This window comes from Equus caballus, chromosome 31 (assembly GCF_041296265.1).
Source record: "Equus caballus isolate H_3958 breed thoroughbred chromosome 31, TB-T2T, whole genome shotgun sequence".
In the NCBI taxonomy this organism is placed as follows: Eukaryota; Metazoa; Chordata; class Mammalia; order Perissodactyla; family Equidae; genus Equus; species Equus caballus.
Window position 1 is genome coordinate 1241458 of NC_091714.1, and position 20626 is coordinate 1262083.

The 20626-nt window shown below is 43.4% G+C and overlaps 1 protein-coding gene across 30 annotated transcripts in view; it reads left to right on the plus strand.

The window, feature by feature from the left end:
- The window catches only part of WDR27 (WD repeat domain 27), a 213696-nt gene that overhangs the window by 104826 nt on the left and 88244 nt on the right, over positions 1–20626 (plus strand). For 4 of the 30 annotated variants that reach the window (XR_011434334.1, XR_011434341.1, XR_002805248.2 and 1 more), the window contains one exon: positions 724–924. The exons of the other annotated variants lie outside the window; for them this stretch is intronic. The gene's annotated coding sequence lies outside the window, so the exon portion shown is untranslated. The remainder of the gene's footprint in view (positions 1–723; positions 925–20626) is intronic. 30 annotated transcript variants of the gene reach the window in all.

Sequence of the window (20626 nt, forward strand, 5' to 3'; positions counted from 1 at the left end):
GATCTTTCAATATCATGTAGGCATAACCTGTCCAAATGATACATTGGGAATGTGAAGCCTAAATAAGGTATTGACTTCAAGATTTCTGGTTGCCAACCGAATTTCTTTAGCAGAAAGTGTAGGAAACTGAACTATGAAACTGGTGGGCTGTTACTGTTTGTGCTGCAGACGGTCCAAGTCAGCCAGGCCTATGACTTCCACCTGGAGAGTGCATTACGTTCCACAGTGCAGAACAAAAGACTTTGCACTTGAACCATTAGTAGCAGAATTTATTCCAGGATTCAAATGTGAATGACTTACCTCTCGCCAACAGTAGTCAAAATGAAAAGTCTGTTCTGCTATAGATTTTTGGCTCACGTACTCTGGACAAGTGCTGGATTTATTTTGGCTGAGCAACAAATGCTTGGATTGGAAAACTATGGTATACAAAATGTACTTGCATGAAAACTTACTAGAGGGTTTCTGAAAAAAATGAAGCTATTTGGGCCCCTACCCCAGATGTTTAATTTCCGTAGATCCATGGAAGAGGCTGGAAATTTGAGTTTTCACAAGAACATTAGGATTTTGTTGCCGTTGGGTCCTAGTTCACACTTTGAGAGAGTCTACATTAAGTTACCTAGAAGATAGAGTGCTGGCCATCTGCCACATGAGCCCTCTTCCTGATGGACTGCCCAGCTGTCCGTACTCTGGGTTTCAACCACTGACCTCTACCCATTTTTCCAGGAAGACCCATGTCTATCATTTGATAGCAAGAACTCCAGTGGGATCTGAGCCAGATGCCTCTTCCTGAAGTCAGTGGTCCAGCAGTGCACCCTGACTCTGTCTGCAGCCTGGCGGAGGACAGCACGAGCCCTGGGACCTGTATGAAATCCACGCTGCCTGAGGCCGGTGGATCTCAGGCTAGCCTGAGCTATTAAAACACCGGTGAGAAAATTCTAAATTCAGATATGCACTAAAACCACTCATTAACACACTTTAAACACAAGCATACTTCAGGGAGGAAGCATGCTACGTCCAGAAGCCCTCACTAGTTTGTAGGAATGGAAAAGTCAAGAGGAATATTGGATTTAGACCAATTTCTGATGAAACACAGGTCACACCTGTTTGTTTGAACCCAGAACATTTTAAATCATGGGGGGAAATATAGTGACATGATTTATCCAATACTCTCTGAGTTTTTAGGAATCATAAACATGCATTAAAGTTAAAAGGGTTTTGTAGATATTAAGTTCCTATGAGCACTGCAAAAGACATCTGCATTTTTACACCGTAGTTAATATATTTTGAAGTCTAAAATGTGGTACAGTATAGAGACCGACAATGCAAAGTCTCCTTTTCCACTTTTAACCCTCCTTTCTGACCATTTTTTATGTATGTGGTGGGGAAAGCAAGATGTTTTTCTGTACTTTAATATTTTTAATCAAAACAAAGGAAATATTTTTTGAATAAGAATTAAAAAGGGAAAATTGAGGATAAGAGAAGTCAAAGTGTTGGCAGTGTGTCCACAGTGGTGTTAAAGTAGCATGTGTTCTGGGTCATGGAGGGTGACCGAGTCTTCTCTCTGTGTTGGGGTGTGGTGACCACACAGGAAAAGGCCCAGAGCTTCAGGTTCAGATTCACGCGCCTGCGCGATGCAGAACTTTCCTTTCACCCTATGACCTTCGGATTGTCCCTTCCCGGTCGATCCTCAAGTCCACACCCCAGCAAAAGAGTGTTCTCACACCAGCACAGAGATTGGTCTTGTCTTTCCTGGGTCTTCACATGAATGGAATTTCTGGCTCAGCTTATCGGTTGTGAAATTTATCCGTGTTGCTGCATGTACTGGTGGTGCCTTCCTGTAAATGGCAGAGCAGTCTTCCTCCATATGTAGCACGGTTTGACCATTCCTCAGTCGGAGAGCTTTCGTTGTTTCTAGTTTTTGGTGACTGCGAATACAGCTGCTCTGAAAATTCTGGTACGAGTGTCTGTGGGGAAATATGTCCCCACATCTCTCAAGTGAGCATATAAGAGTGTACCTGCTGGGCGACGGGCGGGTGCATGCTGCACTGTGAAGTCACTGCCTGGCAGCTTTCCAAGGTGGTAGTACCGTTGACACTCCCACCAGCACTGCGTCAGAACCCAGTGGTTCCAATTCTCAGCTACATTTGTTTTTTTTGGTCTTTTAAATTTGAGCTATTGTGGTATGTTTATTGTGGTTTAAATTTGCATTTCTTTAATAGTAAGTGATATTGAACACTTTATCACTTGTTTATAGGCTGATTTTTAATTGTTTTATTATTATTATTATCAAATTATAGCACTTTTAAAAAAATGTATTCTGGATACTCTCATATGTGAGATATACGTATTGTGAACGTTTTCCCCTAATCTGTGGCTTATCTATTTATGTTATAATAATATCCTTTAGTGAACATAAGTTTTAAATTTTTATAAATGCAATTTTTATTTTATGGTTAGTACTTTCTGTGGCCCATCAAAGAAAACTTTTCCAACCCAAAGGCTGCAGAGATATTCCTTATGTTTTCTGCTGGGAAGTTTTTAGTTCTTATTTACATTTAGATGTATGATCGATTATATTAGCTATCTATTGCTCTGTAACAGTGGCTAAAAACAGCACACAGTTGTTATCTCACAATTTCTGTGGGTTGAGAGTCGGGCACAGCTCAGCTGGTTTCTCAGCCTAGGGTCTCTCCAGGCTGTGACCGAGATGTCGGCCAGGGCTGTGTTCTCATCTGAGGCTCTATCGGGGATGGATCTGCGTCCAGGCTCCCTCCAGTTGTTGGAAGGCTTTGGATCTTTGTGATCCTAGGACTTCAGGCCTCTGCTTCTTGTGGCTGGAAGTGCCAGAGGTCACTGTGTCTCCTTGTCATGTAGTGTCCCCAACAAGGCCCCTTGCTTCCTCAAAGTCAGCAGGGGAGGGAGCCTCCAGCAAGACGGCACTACAGTCTCATGTGTGGAGCATGTCCACGTGATCTGCTGTATTCTGAGTTCAGGAGCAAGTCACAGCCCCTCTCACATGCATGAGGAGGATGGTTCTCACCTTGACATCCATCGTGGATTAATTTCAGGGTATGGAGAAAGGTCAAGATTCGATTTTTTTTCCATATGAATATCTATTTGCTCTAGTAGCACTCATTATAAATACCTTCCTTCTTCCATTGAATTTCATTGGTGTCTTTGTTGAAAATCAATTAACTCTGCCAGTGAAATCTCTTGTTTAGTGCTTAATCTTTTTATAATTTTAAAAGATATTTTAGGCTCATTAGTTTGGCTACTCTCCCAATGGTATGGTTGTCATTATAATGGTCTAATAAAGAAAATTATTGTCTCTCCTAATAATACCTCTAAAGTGTTTTAGGATCTTTTGACTCCATTATAAAATTGAAGGCTCATTAATATTATACTGGAAAATTACTTATTATAATCAGTGTAATTATATTACTCAGTATATATCGTAATTATCCTCATGCATAGTATAGTCACAATTTTGCTCTATTGCTTTACAATTTTTATTTTTCCCCTTTAGGTTTTTAGTGAAAAATATAAATGATAATTGTTTTTCATCCTCCCCACTTCCGCTAAGTTTTGTTCAGACTCCTTAGCTTGGTCAACAGTGTTCGTCTTGCTTAACTAGTCTACTTTCCAGCCTCATCTCCCTGCAAACTTCTCCTCCCAGAGGGTGCCATGCCCAGCCCAGGGAAGGCTGCACTCCTCTGGGGACGTGCTCTGCCCATGACCGTTCCATGTTCTTCCCTGCTGGGATGTGTTTTTCCTGTTCCTCTTGGTGTAGCCACCTACTCCCCCTTTAGGCCTCATTCCAATGCTGTCTTCTGTGAAATTTCCCCTGAATTAAAGTCAGCTTCAGATCTCAGCGTTTCAGTATCAGGTTTTAGATACTAATGGAGAGAGCACATGGATGTTACATGCTTAAATTATCAATTTATGTGTCAGCTGCTCCAGTGGAATTTGAGTTCCTCGGGGGAGGATAATTTTCATCTTCATTTTTTTTTTTATTCCCCATAGTCAAACGCATCAGCAATATAGGGCATATGCTCAATGAATGCTGCTGAGATAAATCAATCTATATTTTTATGTGTTATGATAGCATAATTATTTCTAACAACTTTACTTATTTTGATATTGCCAAGAAATTACAATATTTTTCATCTGAGGGTATTTATCTCATCATAAACTCAGCAGAAGTGCCCATCTACCACACGCAGAATTCTAGAAAACTAACCTCCGTAGTCAGAATACTTTGGAAGCATTTAAAATGGTGACTCATTAGAAACATGGAGTGAATTTTATGTTTAAAATGTAGGCTGTAATATAATCTAGGAGGGTTTCCTAATGTCCCAACTTAGAAAGTACAGCTAATCCTATTTTGTGATTCTGCATCACATTTGTTGACCAGAACGTGGGCTGGTGGTGCAGTCACCACGGGAACTGAAACGTCAGGATCTGGATGACAAAGGAGCTGTACATGCACATTTATTTTGCGGCTCCAAAAGTTTGAGATCTGGATCCTAAGATGTTTATATTTTCTAAGGATATACACTGCTTCAAGATTTTTGTTTGCTTATACCCCATGCTATTTTAGTATTGAAAATTGCGTTTTTCCAGCAATGATTTATATGAAAATCCACGAGTCAACAAGTAGGGCCCTTCACCACAGCACGTCAGTGATTTGCCAGCAAACTGCCGGGAAGCTGCAGCTTTTTCTTGATCAGAGAGAATTGCTGGTGTTAATTGTACTCCCCCTTCTTCTTGCACAAACCCTTCAGGTTTTCCTTTAAAGGCTGTATACATTTGTGCCCATCTGCCACTCTGTCCTGCCAACCCACTAACTTCTTCCAGATCTTGAGGGGAGGGACATGTGCATCGGGCTGTCTCGAACCAACCACATGGTTCTAGCCTCAGGTACGCGGCCCGCTATTGAATTTCATTGATTGCCTTAACTGGGAAAAAGCGTTCCACTCTGTTATTACTTCGTTGGTTCAGAAAATTATGACGTGTTCGTTAATCTGTTTCTTCATGTTAAATTTTAGCAGAACTAGAACACCAGCACTTTAGAGCTAAAAGCGACTTACCAGGTTATAAAGAATGATTTCTTCATTTTACACATCAAAACCCCTGCCATTTAGAGGTGTTAGAGATGAATAAAAGGCCACAGGTCTAGTGTGTGGCCTGCAGCTGTCATCCATGCTCTTTCCATTCCTCCATTTTGCCTCTTCAAGACATAGGAGGGTCCCAGGGCTGTGGGACATGGTGTGGTGCTGACCTGTGAGCTGTCACACCCCCACGGTTCGCTCTTCACGACCTTTATAGTAATACCTTTCAGTTTGTTCTGGGAGAAGAGACCCTGAAAACCATCCTTCTGCTTGTGTAGCAAGTTATCACGTTCACATAAAATAAATATTTACTTAGCCATCAGTGTAGTCCTAGAAAGGTGTTGTCATTCCTCTATAGAAGAAGAAACAGACACAGAGAGGCTGCGATTGACCCAGGGTCGCACAATGACTAATTGGGAGGTTTTGAGCAGAAATCCTACATCCAAGACCACAATCTTCCCACCCGTAGCGCAGCTGATTGCTGCTTCCTGCCTTGCCGCCTTCCATCTTATTTTTATATTTATCCTTTTGTGACAATTCATTTCTAATTTTTTTTATAATAGCATTTTATTAAAAAACAAGGGTTTTCTGTTGACTACAAACTTCATATGATCAATAATGGGGTGGGGCTGCTCATATGATTTTTTCCCAGCTTTAAGGAGATGTAATTGACTTGTAACATTGTGTCAGTTTAGGGTATCCCACATGTTGCTTTGATACACTTATATGTGGCAAAATGATTGCCATCATAGCCTTAACTAGCGCCTCCATCACGTCGCATATTTACCATTTCTTTTTTGTGGTGAGAACATTTAAGATCTACAATTCCTTCCTAATTTCTATTCTAAAGTGTGTTACAAAGATCCAATGAAACTGTGGCAGGAAATATTTTAATATTGCTCTCACTTTCTAAAAAGAAAAATGGCGCCAGGACTTCCTTCTGACCTTTGTTATGAGAGAGGGAAGAAAGGCTTACTTAATCTCCGGGGGGATGCAGCATCGTGGAAGGAACCAGAAAGGCTGGGAGGACCCAGAATGGTTGTCGAGTGAGATGCCTGACAGAGCCAGGAGCAGTCACGTGGGAAGGGGAAAGAACTGGCGCCTAGAGCAGGTTCCTTGAGCACACTTAGAGCAGGGGCACGCTGATCGCAGCTGTGGGATAGTTTTCACAGGAACCCCACACCTGCCCCGTCCTGCGCTCACCAGCACACCCAGACTCCACGCACACCACACACAAGGCACCGGCCAGCACTTGAATAGGTTTCTGTGACTGATGACCTCAGTGAAGGGTGACTATTTTAGCCTCGATGGAGAGACAAAGGTCTTTCAAAACAGTTGAAACCCCCAAATTACAGCCTGTATGCAGAGAAATGCAGTCTAATAATTTTTACATATGTGGTGATAAAAATTTGATGAATGATGTGTCAGTGTTAGTAGGGGGAAAGGGATGGATAATTATACAAGGGTAAGTGAGGTTTGAGGGCAGCCCTTGTTCAGCTGGACGGCTTGAACGCGGCCTGTAGCATCACCAGCTGTGTACCCTTAATGAGACAGTTAACCTCTTTTGTTGCCAGTTTCCTCATCAGTGAAATACAATTAAGTGAATTTATTCAACGAATATTTATTCAGCAGCTGTTGTGAGGTGTAGCACTGTTAAAAATATGGGTGTGATCCGCCCGACATACATTTGTGAAGTGCGTGTTGTCGGTGTCAGGGAGCAGGGAGCACACATTGCGGTCCTCCGGGAGCAGAGGTCGTGGGTGCCTGGGATGCAGACTCACAATAGCTGAGTGGATAAGGGAATGACAGTCATAAAGGTGACGAGATCCGTGGATAGAAGTGAAGGAGGAGGCAGACACTGGGAGGGAGGCTGTGACCACACCCGTGAGGGGAGAGCAGACCAGGCAGCAAAGAGAGACACAGGACCCCCAGTGGGGAGAGCCTGGGAGGTCAGAGGGCACAGGGGACAGCCAGCGGGTGACAGAGAGAGCGAAGGCAGGGGAAGCAGCAAGGCAGATCTTGTAGGCCTGTGGGGCTTCTCCTCCACTGAGGTGGAGGCACTGGGGTTCTGGGAGGCCCTCTGAGAAGAGTCTGATGTAGGTTTGAAGGGGGAGGGGTCGGTCAGCGAGGCTTCTGTTCGTGAACATGTTTTGTTGGCAACTGGCCAGCCACTGTTTCCCTGTCGACTTGGGGGCTTTTCCAGTCACAGCAACAGGGTTGAGTCCTCCTGACAAAGGCCCCTCAGCCTCGGAAGCTGAAAGTCTCTACTTTCCGGGTCATCACAGAAACATGGTGCCCTGCCGTGTTTCGAGAATCACTCTGCTGTTCTGAGGAAGACTGTGGGGAGGCCGTGCTCACGGGAGACCAAGTAGAAGGGGACTGCGGAAAATGAGGAGACAGAGAGAAGCGGGGGAAGCTCAGACCTGATAAGGGGGGCCAGCGAAGGGGTGAAGGAGATAAGGAGGTGCAGGTGGGGATGTGGTCTGTGTCTAAAATACCAACAAGGGAGAGAATTAGAGCATTGTAAACCCCAGTAACTCAGTGGCTGTTGTTGGTGGAAATCAGTTTGCTGTGGTCATTTATTCCAGCTGAAATATGACTCATGTTTATAAAGTGGGTGCTCATTCACCTTCCAAAACAGCATGAAGGGACATGCTGGCCCTGTCACCTCTGGGATTTCATAATATTTCTCTCCCCACATATTTATTTTCCTGAGAAGCATCTTAAGTTATGTGTGTTATTTGTTTTAACTTATGCCCACATAAAAATAACTCAAAACAACCCACAAACATTCAGGGATCCTGTGGGCAACAGGCTCTGAACCGCCATTTCCCCCGCTTGACGGCTGGGCGGCGGCACCGTGATGCTGCCACGCCAGCGATGCTGCTGGACAGCAGGGTCTGCGCTGGTCGAGGCTCCCACGGATGCCAGGTGGTTCTTTAGAAGCAGAGAGTCCCTGAGAATTCCCTTAACGGGGCCTGCTGCTCTCCTGAAAGTTCACTCTTACAATCATTTCAGTTAAACGCCTACACAAGTTGTTTACGTGACACAAATATGTCTTCCAGTCATTTCAGAAAGTTACTAAAAGGGTGGAAAAATCTTTTATTCTCTTATTTGAGAAAACATGTCTATTGTCCCCTTTTCAAGGCTTAGTGAAAGTCAGGGAAGTACCCAAAGAGAAGGGCGTTGGAGCCGTTGGTGTTAGAACGTAAGTTTGGACGTGTTTCCCAGCATTCAGCACAGCTGAGGGCACTCAACCCCGTTCAGAGTCGCGTCTGAAGATCCAGGGACTTCTCCGTGAGGGGGACACAGCCACGAGCTCCGACCAGGGGAGGGGTGGAGAGCCCTCAGGTCCAGGATGGGATTCGTGTTCTCCTAGGATGTGTTTTGAACGAGAAAGGAGGAAGTACATCGTGAAATGTCCTTAGTGAGTTCTCATTTTCTTCCTTAGTAAACTAAACAAGGTCTTTGTTCTCTGGAGGTTGAGGGAAAAAATGAAATCATAAAATACAGGCTATGAGGCTAATTATGGATGTTCTAGAAAGATAGAGCATTGGGTAAGAAATTGCATGATTGGAAACAAGCTTAGGGATTTTGCTGAAATCAGCTATGTTCTCTGAGTTGTTGATTCCTTGAGACGTGTTCCTTCTCTATCAGACTCGAGCTTGGCTCAGAGTTGGACACTGTCTCCCTTTTTTTCCTCCTTCAAAGAGTCCCTTTTCTTGATTTCCACACGGTCGTGTTTTGTTGGCTCTCCTCCCACATCTCATTCATGCTTCACACTCCTCTGTGGACCTGATTCACACCCCCAGCTTGCTGGGCACATTTCTAACTGGGCAGTCCATTGACCCCTCAACTTCAGCTCAGCAACCTTCTGCTCCAAATCCACTCGTCCTTGATGCTCTTGCACTCAGCTGGTTTACCCAGACACAGGTGTAACTCTGACAGGTACCCAAAGCCCTTCCTTCCCCATGCACTGTCCCGCTGAGTCCCCACTTCTCCACTGGTCCACCTGTTAACTAGTTGTTTGTTTTTTCAAATCTGCACCTTCCTCCCCATCTATACTTCCTGAAGCAGTTAATGCCATGGGCTCCCAAGCGGAGTGTGCAAGACAATCATTATTTCAGGAAGCAAAATTAGAACTTTAGTTTATGTTTATGTTTCTATTCATTAAATGAAAAAGAAACTATTGTTAGTATTTAGTGTACAGATTGACACGAGTGCCCTCCCTGAGTGGGAGGGACATGGTGGACACGACGAGGACACGAGGACATGAGGAAACGTGAGGAGTCTTACAGCAGAAGCTGAGCAGCACACTCTCGTGCCCGATAGTTTTTAGCATATTGCCATGTAATATAGTTCTTGTGCAGTCTCTGCTAAGGGGCTTTGTGGATTATATTATCTAGTTTTTCTAAATTAATACTTACAAAATGGATACATGGTTTAAAAGGATTCCTGCCAAGAAACGACTCTGTAAAGATAATATTAATAAGGCAATAAGCTGGAAACCAAAATATGGTTGATGTGGCAGTTCCACTGCCAGGATTCACACCACATGCAGGACGTTCTGTGTCAGCTTGCTTTCTTCACGTGGAATTACATTCAGAAACTAGAGTGTAGACAGTGTATCTGCTCATGAAGTGAACAGAAGCATTTTTAAACTTTAGAGACTCATCTTTCAGTTTTATGGTAGTTTAACTTTTATTTTCTAACCCGAAACTTACCTTTGATGACTTTAGTGGTTTCAAGGAAACAGGCAGGAGGTGAGAGCAAAGATGAGGGGCGCAGCAGCAGGCGAGCAGAGGGCTGCTGTCGCTCAGGGAACGGCTCGGTGTTAAGACAAGATACAAAATCGGATTGATGTGTCTTACCCACACTCAGCACTGGGGATGTTTTTCCACTGATGTTTTAATGGAGCTGGTTTATTTGTTCCTGGACCTAAAGTTTGTCATGGCTTGTATGATGTTCCTGTCGTCCTTCCCCTAATGAAGACCCCGAGCTTGCCACCCACCCAGTCCATCCCTGCCCTGCCCGTGAATCACTGGAAGCCCTTCGTGTGGCTCTGCGTCTGCCAGGACAAGAAGCTGGGCGCTGTGTGCCCCTCATCAGCAGACGCCTCCCACAGGTGGCACGTGAAGTCCCCTCTGGTACGTATGTCCAGGAAGTTCTCTGGACGCAGAGCCTGGAATTCAAACCTCTCTCTCAAGGCCTGAGAGCACAGTCTCGTCCTGGTGTCGTTGAAGCTTGTCATCAGTGCAGATGCTGAGGCTCATGTCATCTCCCTGGCAGGGGAGGGCACAGCACGGGAAAGGGCTGTCAATTGGAGTCGTGTCCCAGGAGTCTGATTACTTTTTGTTTAATCATGCAAAATGTTTAGCTCAAAGGGTACTGATTGCCTGTCATCAAAGACTTTCATATATTGAATATTGACAATTCTTCATCTTAAGTGGGAACACAATAAATTGCAAAGAATTTAAAATTCTACATTTTCATTCCAAAGAGACTCTAGAAGTGTGACGAGGAGTGGGGAAACTTCAGGCACTCTACGATGTCCATCACCTTAAGCTTCCAGCCCACCAGTCGCTTTTAACACAGTGAATCCTAGCAGTGTAGACAACTTGGAAATAACTGGAGCCAGACAAGAGAGAGAAGGGAAGAACAGAGGTTTGGAGGGAAAAAGACCCAATCAATGAAGAAAAGTTACAGAACATCAGACTAAAGCAGAAAGGGGCTCTCATAAGAAATACTAGGGGGACGAAGCAAGAATCCTTAAATGGAATTTAATGTTTCCAAGTGAAACTTTACCGTTGACGCTTATTCAAGCTGGTTGGGTGAGGTGCTCATCAGGCCTGCGGGAAGATAGTGATGCTTGGGCACGTCTGGACAGTCATCTGCTCAGAGTTCCATGTTCCCACTCACCAACAGTCACACTGAGGTGTTCAGACGCGAACCGAGACGATGGACGTAACCTAAATGCCAGGCACATATGGGTTGGCCACATTAGTCCTGCATGGGGGTTCACACCCACTGCTGTTGTCAGTGACCCCACAAGGTCGTGTCAAGACACTGGTGCCCTGTTAGTGCTCAGACAACATAGGCACATTTCCTTGAAATTTCCAGGAGGACAAACGTGTCAGACACTGAAGCTGCATGCTCGCTCAGGGCCCGTTATTCACACTCATTCATTCAGCACCGTCTTCCCACAAATGTACATCTGTGTAAAGGAAATGGCAAAATCCAGCTGTTGCCATTCAATCGGGCAGATGGCAAAGGCCGAAAGAGTCCATTGGGTTTTAATTTATAAATCAATTTTTACATTCAGAGAATGAAATAAACATAGTGGAAGAAATTGAAGAAAATTAAAGTAGAATTACAAAACAATCTTGTTAAAGCGTAAGAATTAGAGTCATCTGAACAAGCCAAGCAAGATGATCCGAGCTTTCTCTTCTCTCTGCGCTTGATAGCGGGGTCACAATATTATTGGCAAGAACTACGAGGATTGTCCAAACAAGCAGGCTCGTCCATCTGCAGGACTGAAAGAAAGTGAGATTTGGTGAGAGAATATTCTAAAGAACGAGTTAGCTGCTTTCAACAATGCCTTAGCATCACTATTAAAGAAGAAAGGAGCCGTGAAATGAAAAATAAAGTCCCTCTTCCCAAAGGAAAGAAAGAAAGACAAACGCAATCCATTTAGTGAACTCAGACACCAACTTCGTTCAAAGTGCTCATTCTAAAACCATGATGGGAGAAATGAGTAAACACCGCTGCTTTTCAATGTCACGCCAACCCCGTTGAAGCTTCTGGCCTCTACTCACACGTAAAATAAAGATTTGCCAGTGTGCCTTCATCACTGAAGGACTGAAGATGCTTGGATGTTTATTTGAGCCTGTGTTCACTAATAAAGGTGATGACATTCCAGCCAAACAGGAGGAGAAGTGTACACCTAGTGCGGGGGTCAGAGTGAGATGTTATCCATGGCATGCACCCCAGTCTATGCTCTGGGTTTTTCTGTGGCGTGTCCTGTGGGTCTTCCACTGCCCACATCCTTTGCTGATGGGCCCTTTGGTTGGGATCTTTTACTAAAGCTTGTGTCAACACCAGAGCTGTGCAGATCTGCAATACCAGGGGCCAGTTATCTTCCCAAAAATGTAAATGTTATCTTCCCAGTGGATCTACATGAAGGAAGAAAAAATTTGTCATAAACATAATTCATAGTTGTCGTCAGATATTCTTCTAGAAGTATTAGTTTATGTTTAAATTTCTTCTTGATAATTGCCCTGAAATTAACTCCCCTAATATACTGAACTTCTGGAAGAAGATGCTAATAAGTTGAAACACACTCTCAGCTCAGTCGTGTGTAGTGTTGTCACGGTGTTACGTCCCCTTGGGACCTGCCTCTCTAGAGTCCCAGCTGACCATTTCCTAAAGTTGGGCATTGATGTCATCAGGCCACTGCTTAAGTGCTGAATGCCATTTTGGACAATTCTGTGTTGGAAATGCTTTCTTGAAATTTTTAAACAATCATTATGATAACAGTGTTTATTTCTAACAAAATATAGGCTTCCAATTGCTTCTGGAGTTGGCTAACTAGAACTTTTGGTCTCTGCTGAGATGAGATGGTGAGTTTGCAAAAGTGCTTTTTAGGTTGGAAGTGGTGCTCTCATTATGCCCTGATGAAAATAATAAGAATAATAATAAGTTTTCACATATTGAGGTACATGGGGAAGCCATTCTGGTTTAAATCTGATTCAGCGTAAATAAAACTTGTTTTTCCCAGAGCAGCCTGACTTACAGCCCACTGAACATGCATTGTACATCTGCTTCACACGTCTTCCCAAAGCAAAGAATGCACTCTTTAAAGATAAGGATGTAACGCCTCCCTCTCTCTGACACTGATACCAGTACTTCTTTGAAGATTAGCTTTTCTTCTCAGAGAACCAAGGTCAAGTTGACCTGCTGTGTGTGTGCTGAACTGCAGCAAAACATCTGCTTGTGACTTTGGGGAAAAAAAAGTTGTATTCCTGCTATACTTGGTGTGTGTTCTTTGTTCTGAAACGGTATCTAAGCATGCTGTGCACCACGCTTCTCAGTGTGCCTTCTTCCCTGCAGAGGAGAGCACTTCTAGGCTAGTCCTCACATTAGACTCAATAGATATCACTCTGTCTTTCTTATCTATGGATTGGTTATTGATTATTTGCATCACAGCTCTCAAGAGGTTGTCCTTGTGAGTTAGGCGTGCACCATGTGGCCCCACTGTGCTGTGTGGGCCAGAGCTCAGAGCAGAGGCAGTGATGAGCCACAAGGCTCAACGTTCTGAACAACATGTTAACTGTTGAGTTTTGCCTGATGGTTGCGTGTTTTGAACAGCTACTTCTGTGATAGGGTTACACTTCTGTATTTTTTTTAAATTCCAATAACTAGTTGATAGGTAGTAGCACCAAAATTAGTAATTAATGCAAATAAAATGTTATGCATTTTCTTTCTCTCTTTCTTTTTTTTTTTTTTAAAGATCAGCCCTGGGCTAACATCTGTTGCCAATCTTCTCTTATTTTTTTTCTTTTTCTTCTTCTCCCCAAAGCCCCCCAGTATATACTTCTATATTCTAGTTATAAGTCCTTCTAGTTCTGCTATGTGGGACACCGCCTCAGCATGGCTTGATGAGTGGTGCTAGGTCCGTACCCAGGTTGTGAACCAGGAAACCTTCTGCCGCTGAAGCAGAGTGTGTGAACTTAACCACTCAGCCACGGGGCCGGCCCCAAGCATTTTCTTCATTGTCTATAAAAAGTATAGTGATTTTTCTCAGTTGACTGCTTAGAGACTAGTTGCATTTATTTATTTGCTGCATGTGCTACATATCCACCTGTATTTCCCCTTTGGATGAAAAGAATTAAAGTATTAATGCTCTAGGGTATTATTGCTGCTTCCACCAGAATTTCTAAAGTTGAAAACAGCCTAAGGCACTGGAGAAAAAAGACATGGACTTCACGCGTTTTTTTTCTTTTATTTTTATATTGAGGTCACATTGGTTTATAACATTGTATAAATTTTGGATATACACCGTTAGATATAGACTGCATCGTGTTCACCACCCAAAGTCTAGTTGCCATCTGTCAGTCTGTTTTACCTTCACACTTTCATTTCACCTACTGCTTTGGATGGAAAGACAATGTACACTTGGCAATTCAGGGTAAAGAAAGGGTTTCAGAAATTTTATGTAAATGACAGTGCCAACGCTAACCATTTGGGAGCTGCGTATAAACAATGATGTAGAATAACACTCACTTATTCAAGGCTTGTTTGTCTACACACTTTGATTCATAAGAACACAGCCAAGAACTTGGTAGTAAATAAAAATAGTCCAAGTGGATACCGTGAAGTCTGTGCCACAAAGTTCACGCGTTTTGCGTACACACTGCTTGGAGTTCATATCTTCTTGGTTAGACATATGGCAAGAGAGCTGGAGATTTTACATGGAAGGTTTTCTTTCCTAAAATTGTTCTTCTGTTGTGGTGGCTCCTGCCAGTTGGATCTGTGGCAGCTTTGCTTAAGACTTAGAACCTTCCGTGATAGGTTTGAGGATCTGAGGGCAGAAGGATCTGTACCCTACCTCCCCCCTGGAAACCAGGGAAGAGATGGCATCAGGCCTGCTCAGCGGCAACAATAGGGTGGCTGCAATGGTATGAAATTCATAGTTAGGCAAGTCTAAATAGTAGGACTCTGAGGTACTCTTGTGCGCCATCCTGGTACCCTCAAAATCTCCCTCAGCTTCTGAGGGACTCAGGGAAGTAGAAGGTAGCTGATGTGGTGGTTGGCTAGGTGCACGAGCTTTTGGTGGAGGGGCTACAGGTGGACCACCCACTCCGAGGGGGTAAATACGTGTGGCAGCCGGAACTCAGCAACTCACAAGAGTGTGGGTGGAGGGGAGATGGCTTGAAGAATTGTCCTGGGGTGGCTCCTGCCGAGAGATCAGGGTGACACGTTATACCAGGGTCACTCATGGTGGGGATGGGACTGACCCCCAGGACCCGATGGGCTGAGGGCAGCTGGCTGAGCACCATCCCCACCCTAACCCTCATGCCACTGTAGTCCTCCTGCAAGCACTCCCAGGCTCCCAGGTGCCACGTGGAGTGTGGGGAGGGCGGAGGAGGAGGGAACGTCCAGAGGGGGACGGTCCAGCTGAGAAGAGCGAGTCTAGATCTTGACGTTGGCTGAATGTTCAGAAGAGGGAGTGTTACAGTGGAAGTGACTAAGGGGTGTGATGTGGCAAGATCGGCAGTCTTTCTGCAGAGCTGGTGTTCCTGGAGAGCTCGGCTCAATTCAGTTAGAAGAACAGAGCTGGGTTTCTGCACACTTGAGGTGACAGTGCGGTCAAATCAACTATCCTAACACCAGTGATTCCGCGGCAACTCTTGGGTTAGTGGGTTTGGTACCAGCAAAGCAACTGCCAGGAGTACGAGGACATAGCTGATGTGGAATGAGGCAGAAAAACAGAACAAACGAGCGAGAAAGCCGGCCCAAGGGGAAAAGGACAGAGCCGTCTGGGCCGTGTGGTGAGCAGACAATAGCCCACATCTGGTGCGTTCCGGCTCATGGTGGTCACTCACCTGCCTGTTGGCTGGGAATGACCACACTGTCCATTGGTGGTTTTGTCACCGTCATGCAGTTTTAGGACAAGATTATAACATTAGGAGTTCCTGTTGCTCCACCACTCTGTTTAGTAGGTGATGCTCAGTGATTGCCCAGGGTCGTGAAAGTAAGGCTAAGCCAGGACCTGGAAGGAAGCCAGCCTCTCTGGACCCCAGCCCGGTGTACCTCATACCTCTGACCAGCCCTGGACAGAGAGAATGGGAAGTGGCCATGGATGAGGGCGTTCACAAATGCAAAACATTTCAAGTTTTCATATACTGATAGTACAAAAAAATAAGTTTTCTGAACCATGAAATGATAATGTGTATCCCAATCAGTTGTGAATTATGTGCTAAGGTTTCTTATTAATGATAAGGTACTCAAGATACCAAATTGTTTTAATAAACTAGGGAGGATTCCAGTTTGCCTCCCAAATAACATCTTACTTATACTGAGATATGTTTTCTTCATTAAGACAGAACAGGGTTAAATTATAGCTAGAATGCTGGAAATTATATAGCTACAAATTAGTTTTGTACCTATCGTGTTCATGAGAGTGTATCAGAGAAGTAAAGTCACTCACTGTGTGTATTGAAGAAGAAAACAGATTGAGAACTATTACTTAATATGATTGGGATAAATAAATATTTTTCAATATGTAGAAGCTTGACCATGTTAAAGACATATGTGAAAAAAACCAGTGAAAAGAGAGACTTTGACTGAAATTGTGAGGTCCTAGAGGGAAGCTCAGAGCACATGGACTTGAGAAAAGAAGAGGAGGAACACGACAAGAACTATTTCTAAAGAAATATCTCCTTTCAGTTTTAAGAATGACTTAAAGGACTAGGATTTTAGCTTGTAGAAGATAGGATAGTTGTCCTTCAATCTTTAAAAAATTATCCTGTTTAAAGGTGTTAAACACACCCTATTTATTTTGAAAAAAATCCTTGGCGTGGTATACTTTTGGTTCTAAAAGTTTCAGTATATAATAATATCCTCAAAAGATAAGGAACCTTGGCCATGTATTTTGAAGCAACTTTATTAAGATATGCTTTACGTGCTCCTGGCCGTAGTTTTAATATGTAACTCAGAGATCCTGTTTCCTTGGCTTCCAAGTTACTGCACTAGGTCCCATGGTTGGAAGTTTCAGAAAGATTGATTTTAGCTCAAAGTAACAAAGAGCTTTCTACCAATTAAAGTGCCTTAAAAAGAGCACATTCTGTTCAAAAGACGTTTCCTCCTGTTCTGGGCAGAGATGGAAGCATCCCCTGGAGATGTTCTGGAGGGTGAGCATGGGGTTGGCGGTTCCACTCACACGGTATTTTACAACCCCATGACCAGCAGAGACCTGCCACCACTTTTCAGTTTCGAATGTTTTATTATGGAAAGGTGTAAGCGTATATTCAATATATAAGGATCTCCATATACCCAACACCTGCCTTCAACAGCAGTCAACTCACGTCTTGTCCATCTCGTCTCCCCCATTCCCCAACACACACTCTATTTATTTTGAAAAAAATCCTTGGCATGGTACACTTTTGGCTGTAGAAGTTTCGGTATATAATAATATCCTCCAAGATAAGGACCTTGGCCATGTGTTTTGAAACAACTTTGCTGAGATACGCTTTACGTGCTCTTGGCCATAGTTTTAATATATAACTCAGATCCTTCTGTTCCTTGCTGTGTTTTTCTTCTACAACCTCTGTTGAAACCATTGTCTTTTCCCACTCCTGCCTGTTCTCCACACAGCAGCCAGATGATATTTCTGAAACACAAATCAGATCAGGCCATTCTTCTTTACCACCTGCCGATAGTGCTTCACTCTACCTAGAATAAGATCAAAGCTCCTTACCGTGGCATCTAAGATCTCGTATCATCTGATCCTGCCTGCTTCCCCAGACTCCGTCCATCCAATAAGTTCCACCCATCTAGGCACGTTTTTAAGTCTCTAAATTATTTTCATTTCACACCAAGCTTTTCCACTTTAGGACTTTTCTACTTCCTAACTAGAATGATTTTCCAGAAATTTTCTCGTGAGTGGCTTCTTGTCTTTCAGATCTCAGTTCACAAATCAAATCTTTAGAGAGGCCTCCTCTGACCCCCCAAGTTAAAGCCATCCTCTCCCTCACTCTCTATCCTGTCCCCCTATTTTACATTCTTCACAGCACACAATTCTCTAAAAGCATCTTGTCTATTTATGTGTCTGCTTGATTATTGGCTGCTTCTCCCAGAAGAATATAAGCTACATGAGAAGAGGCTTATGATGATGCTTCCAAAAGGGATCACACCTGTCTTAGTTAATGCCAGGGAGGAAAGTGTTAAGGCAGCTGGCCTGTGATCTGTTTCTCTCTCAATCACTAGGAATACCAGGGAGCACTGCAGGAAGAAGAAAAGAGGCAGGTAACCTGGACTGCTCTGTGTTAATATGGTGATAACCAACCTCTGGTAAACAGACTCACAGTACTTGCTGGGAAGAGAGTTCTTATCTATGAGATGCTTTCAGCAGGATGTCTGTGGGTTAGGACCATGTGTAGTAAATCAATCTGGTCTATGGATCTGTGTGTTATGGCTCCCTAGAAAATGCCATGTGCGCTATACAACTGTCTGAGGTGTGAAATGGAGCTGTTTCATAACCTGAAGTCTCCCCACCATGAGAACTGAACCCTATGCCTTACCCAGAGGCCAGAGAGGGAAGGAAGGACCTGGAAGGCTGTGCAGGGGTCTCAGACCTCTCCCTGCTTTTCTTGTGCCTCTTGGTGGCTGCATCCATGAAATTGTTAGTAGGATTTGATCCTGGGTAAGATCTCTCCTTTGTGTGAGTCCTGTTTGACTATCTGATCAATTTGTTAGCTCAACAAATCCCCAGAGCCTATGGCATGGCTTGGCTCAAAGAGCATTCAATAAGTATTTCTTTCGTGAATAACCATGTTCGTACATGTTGGGGAGGGCTAACTGGAATTAAAAAAGCCATCTTTTTTGTAGCATTTTTCTTCACTTTTAAGCAATCTATGTCAGAATAAGCCAGTTTCCTTAGTTCCATACTTTAAACGGGATACTTTGATATCTATAAATATATCCAGATTTATAGTGATGGTAGCTAGAATCAGGGTTCTTAAAAATAATTGACATAATTTGGAAAATGCTTCCTCGCAAATATTTAATGGCCATGTGTGATAGCTGCTAGAGTGAGCGTGCAGACCTGGTGACCCATGTGGAATTAATGGGGAAGACAGAGAGGCCCAAGTGTGCTGGCATCATGCAAAGCACATGGGGGATGTGGTCCTGATACAAGGCTTATGATGATGCTTCTGACAGCCTCTCCTCAAGGGAATCTTATAAGGAAAAAGTCCTCAACTTAGGAACCACAGAAGGTTTCACTCCCATTTTAACTATTAGCACAGCTCTTCATTTTTACTCCCTTTGAGCCTGTTTTTGTTATTGGCACAGAGGGATAATTTAATATTTTCCAGAGATGAAGTCTTACAGGCATGCTGGCAACTTCTGGATTGACTTCTGTAAAGTGATCCCTCAGTCTTGTGTGTGGTTATTGGCCTAAACTCCTTTAAGTGAAAGTATGTGGGAAAGGTGCTGGGTTTAACAGAGATGAAATCTGGAACTCTGGATTAGTGTTGCTATTTTCTACTGGAAGCACTACTCCAACATGGATGTGAAAGCTCGACAATTATTGCCCTTATTTATCATTAACAACGTGTACAAATGTGTATAGAAAACTCCGTTCTCTAACCTTCACCTTTCCCCCTCCTTGGTGCCTTTGCCTCACTCACCAAGGTTTGCGCTGCACCAACTTCAGGAAAGGTGGAAAGTTCTCAAGGATGGGTGGTCTCGGTTCAGGAAGTTAAGTCACTGCACCACGTGTTAAACCAGAGCACAGTGGTTTTAAGCTATATTAAGCACATCTGGGTAATGGTTGCTAAGCCTCATTTCCAAGGATAAGGTGAACTACTGGAAAATATTCTGTTGCCTTTTAATTTTGCCCTTGGCTTTCCATGATTTATGTCAGATTATAAAACAAAGAAAGAAAAGAGAATTCCTGATAGATGTCTATTTTTCTCCCCTATTGCTGAATTTCAGAATCTGAAACACTTCGTGCTCTCCTCTATGGCTCTGATTCCTTTTAGTTGTCAGACTCAAGAAAATCTAATAATAAGTCTCTGAGTTTTAAAGACAGTTGTGAAAAGGGAATATGCACCAAGCAGCACGACCTTATGATTGGTGTGCCATGAGCCCTGTATTCATTCTTTGTCTCTGAACAGAGTTGTATCTGCTGTTCCTTCCATTCTCTAACACTGATGTGAATGTATTATCTCACTATATGGCCGGGTTATACCAAACAATGATCGAATATCGGTACTAGATGGGACCTTAAAATCATCTGACTCCACGTGTAACCTAAAGAAAACAAGTGACTTATTGAAAATTTTAGAGCTAGGTCACAGCAGAACAAGTATTATAGAGGGCTCCAGAATCATAGATTGGTGCTGTTTTTGCAAGATACCATGGTGGCCTTTCAGCACACTTTAGAATTTTACCAATGAATAAGTAGCTATTTTATTTTCTAGATAAGTCATCTTATAAAATTGCACTTTAAATAGTTCACAGAAGAATTCAAAGGATATTCATAGAATCTTTCACACTAAAATGTTCTCATAGATGGGTAGAAAATACAAATAATTTAAAGTTTTGTTTGGATGAGAAATTTGTATCTCCAGATGTTAGAATATATGGTGTTACTAAGCAGGGAAGTGAAGAGTAAGAGCTAGAGCGGACCGAGGGAGAGAGAGACTCAGATTACTAGGACCAGAAATGGAGGTGGGGACATCACTACTGACCTCACTACTGAGCTGCTGTGGAACAGTTAATAGGTAGCT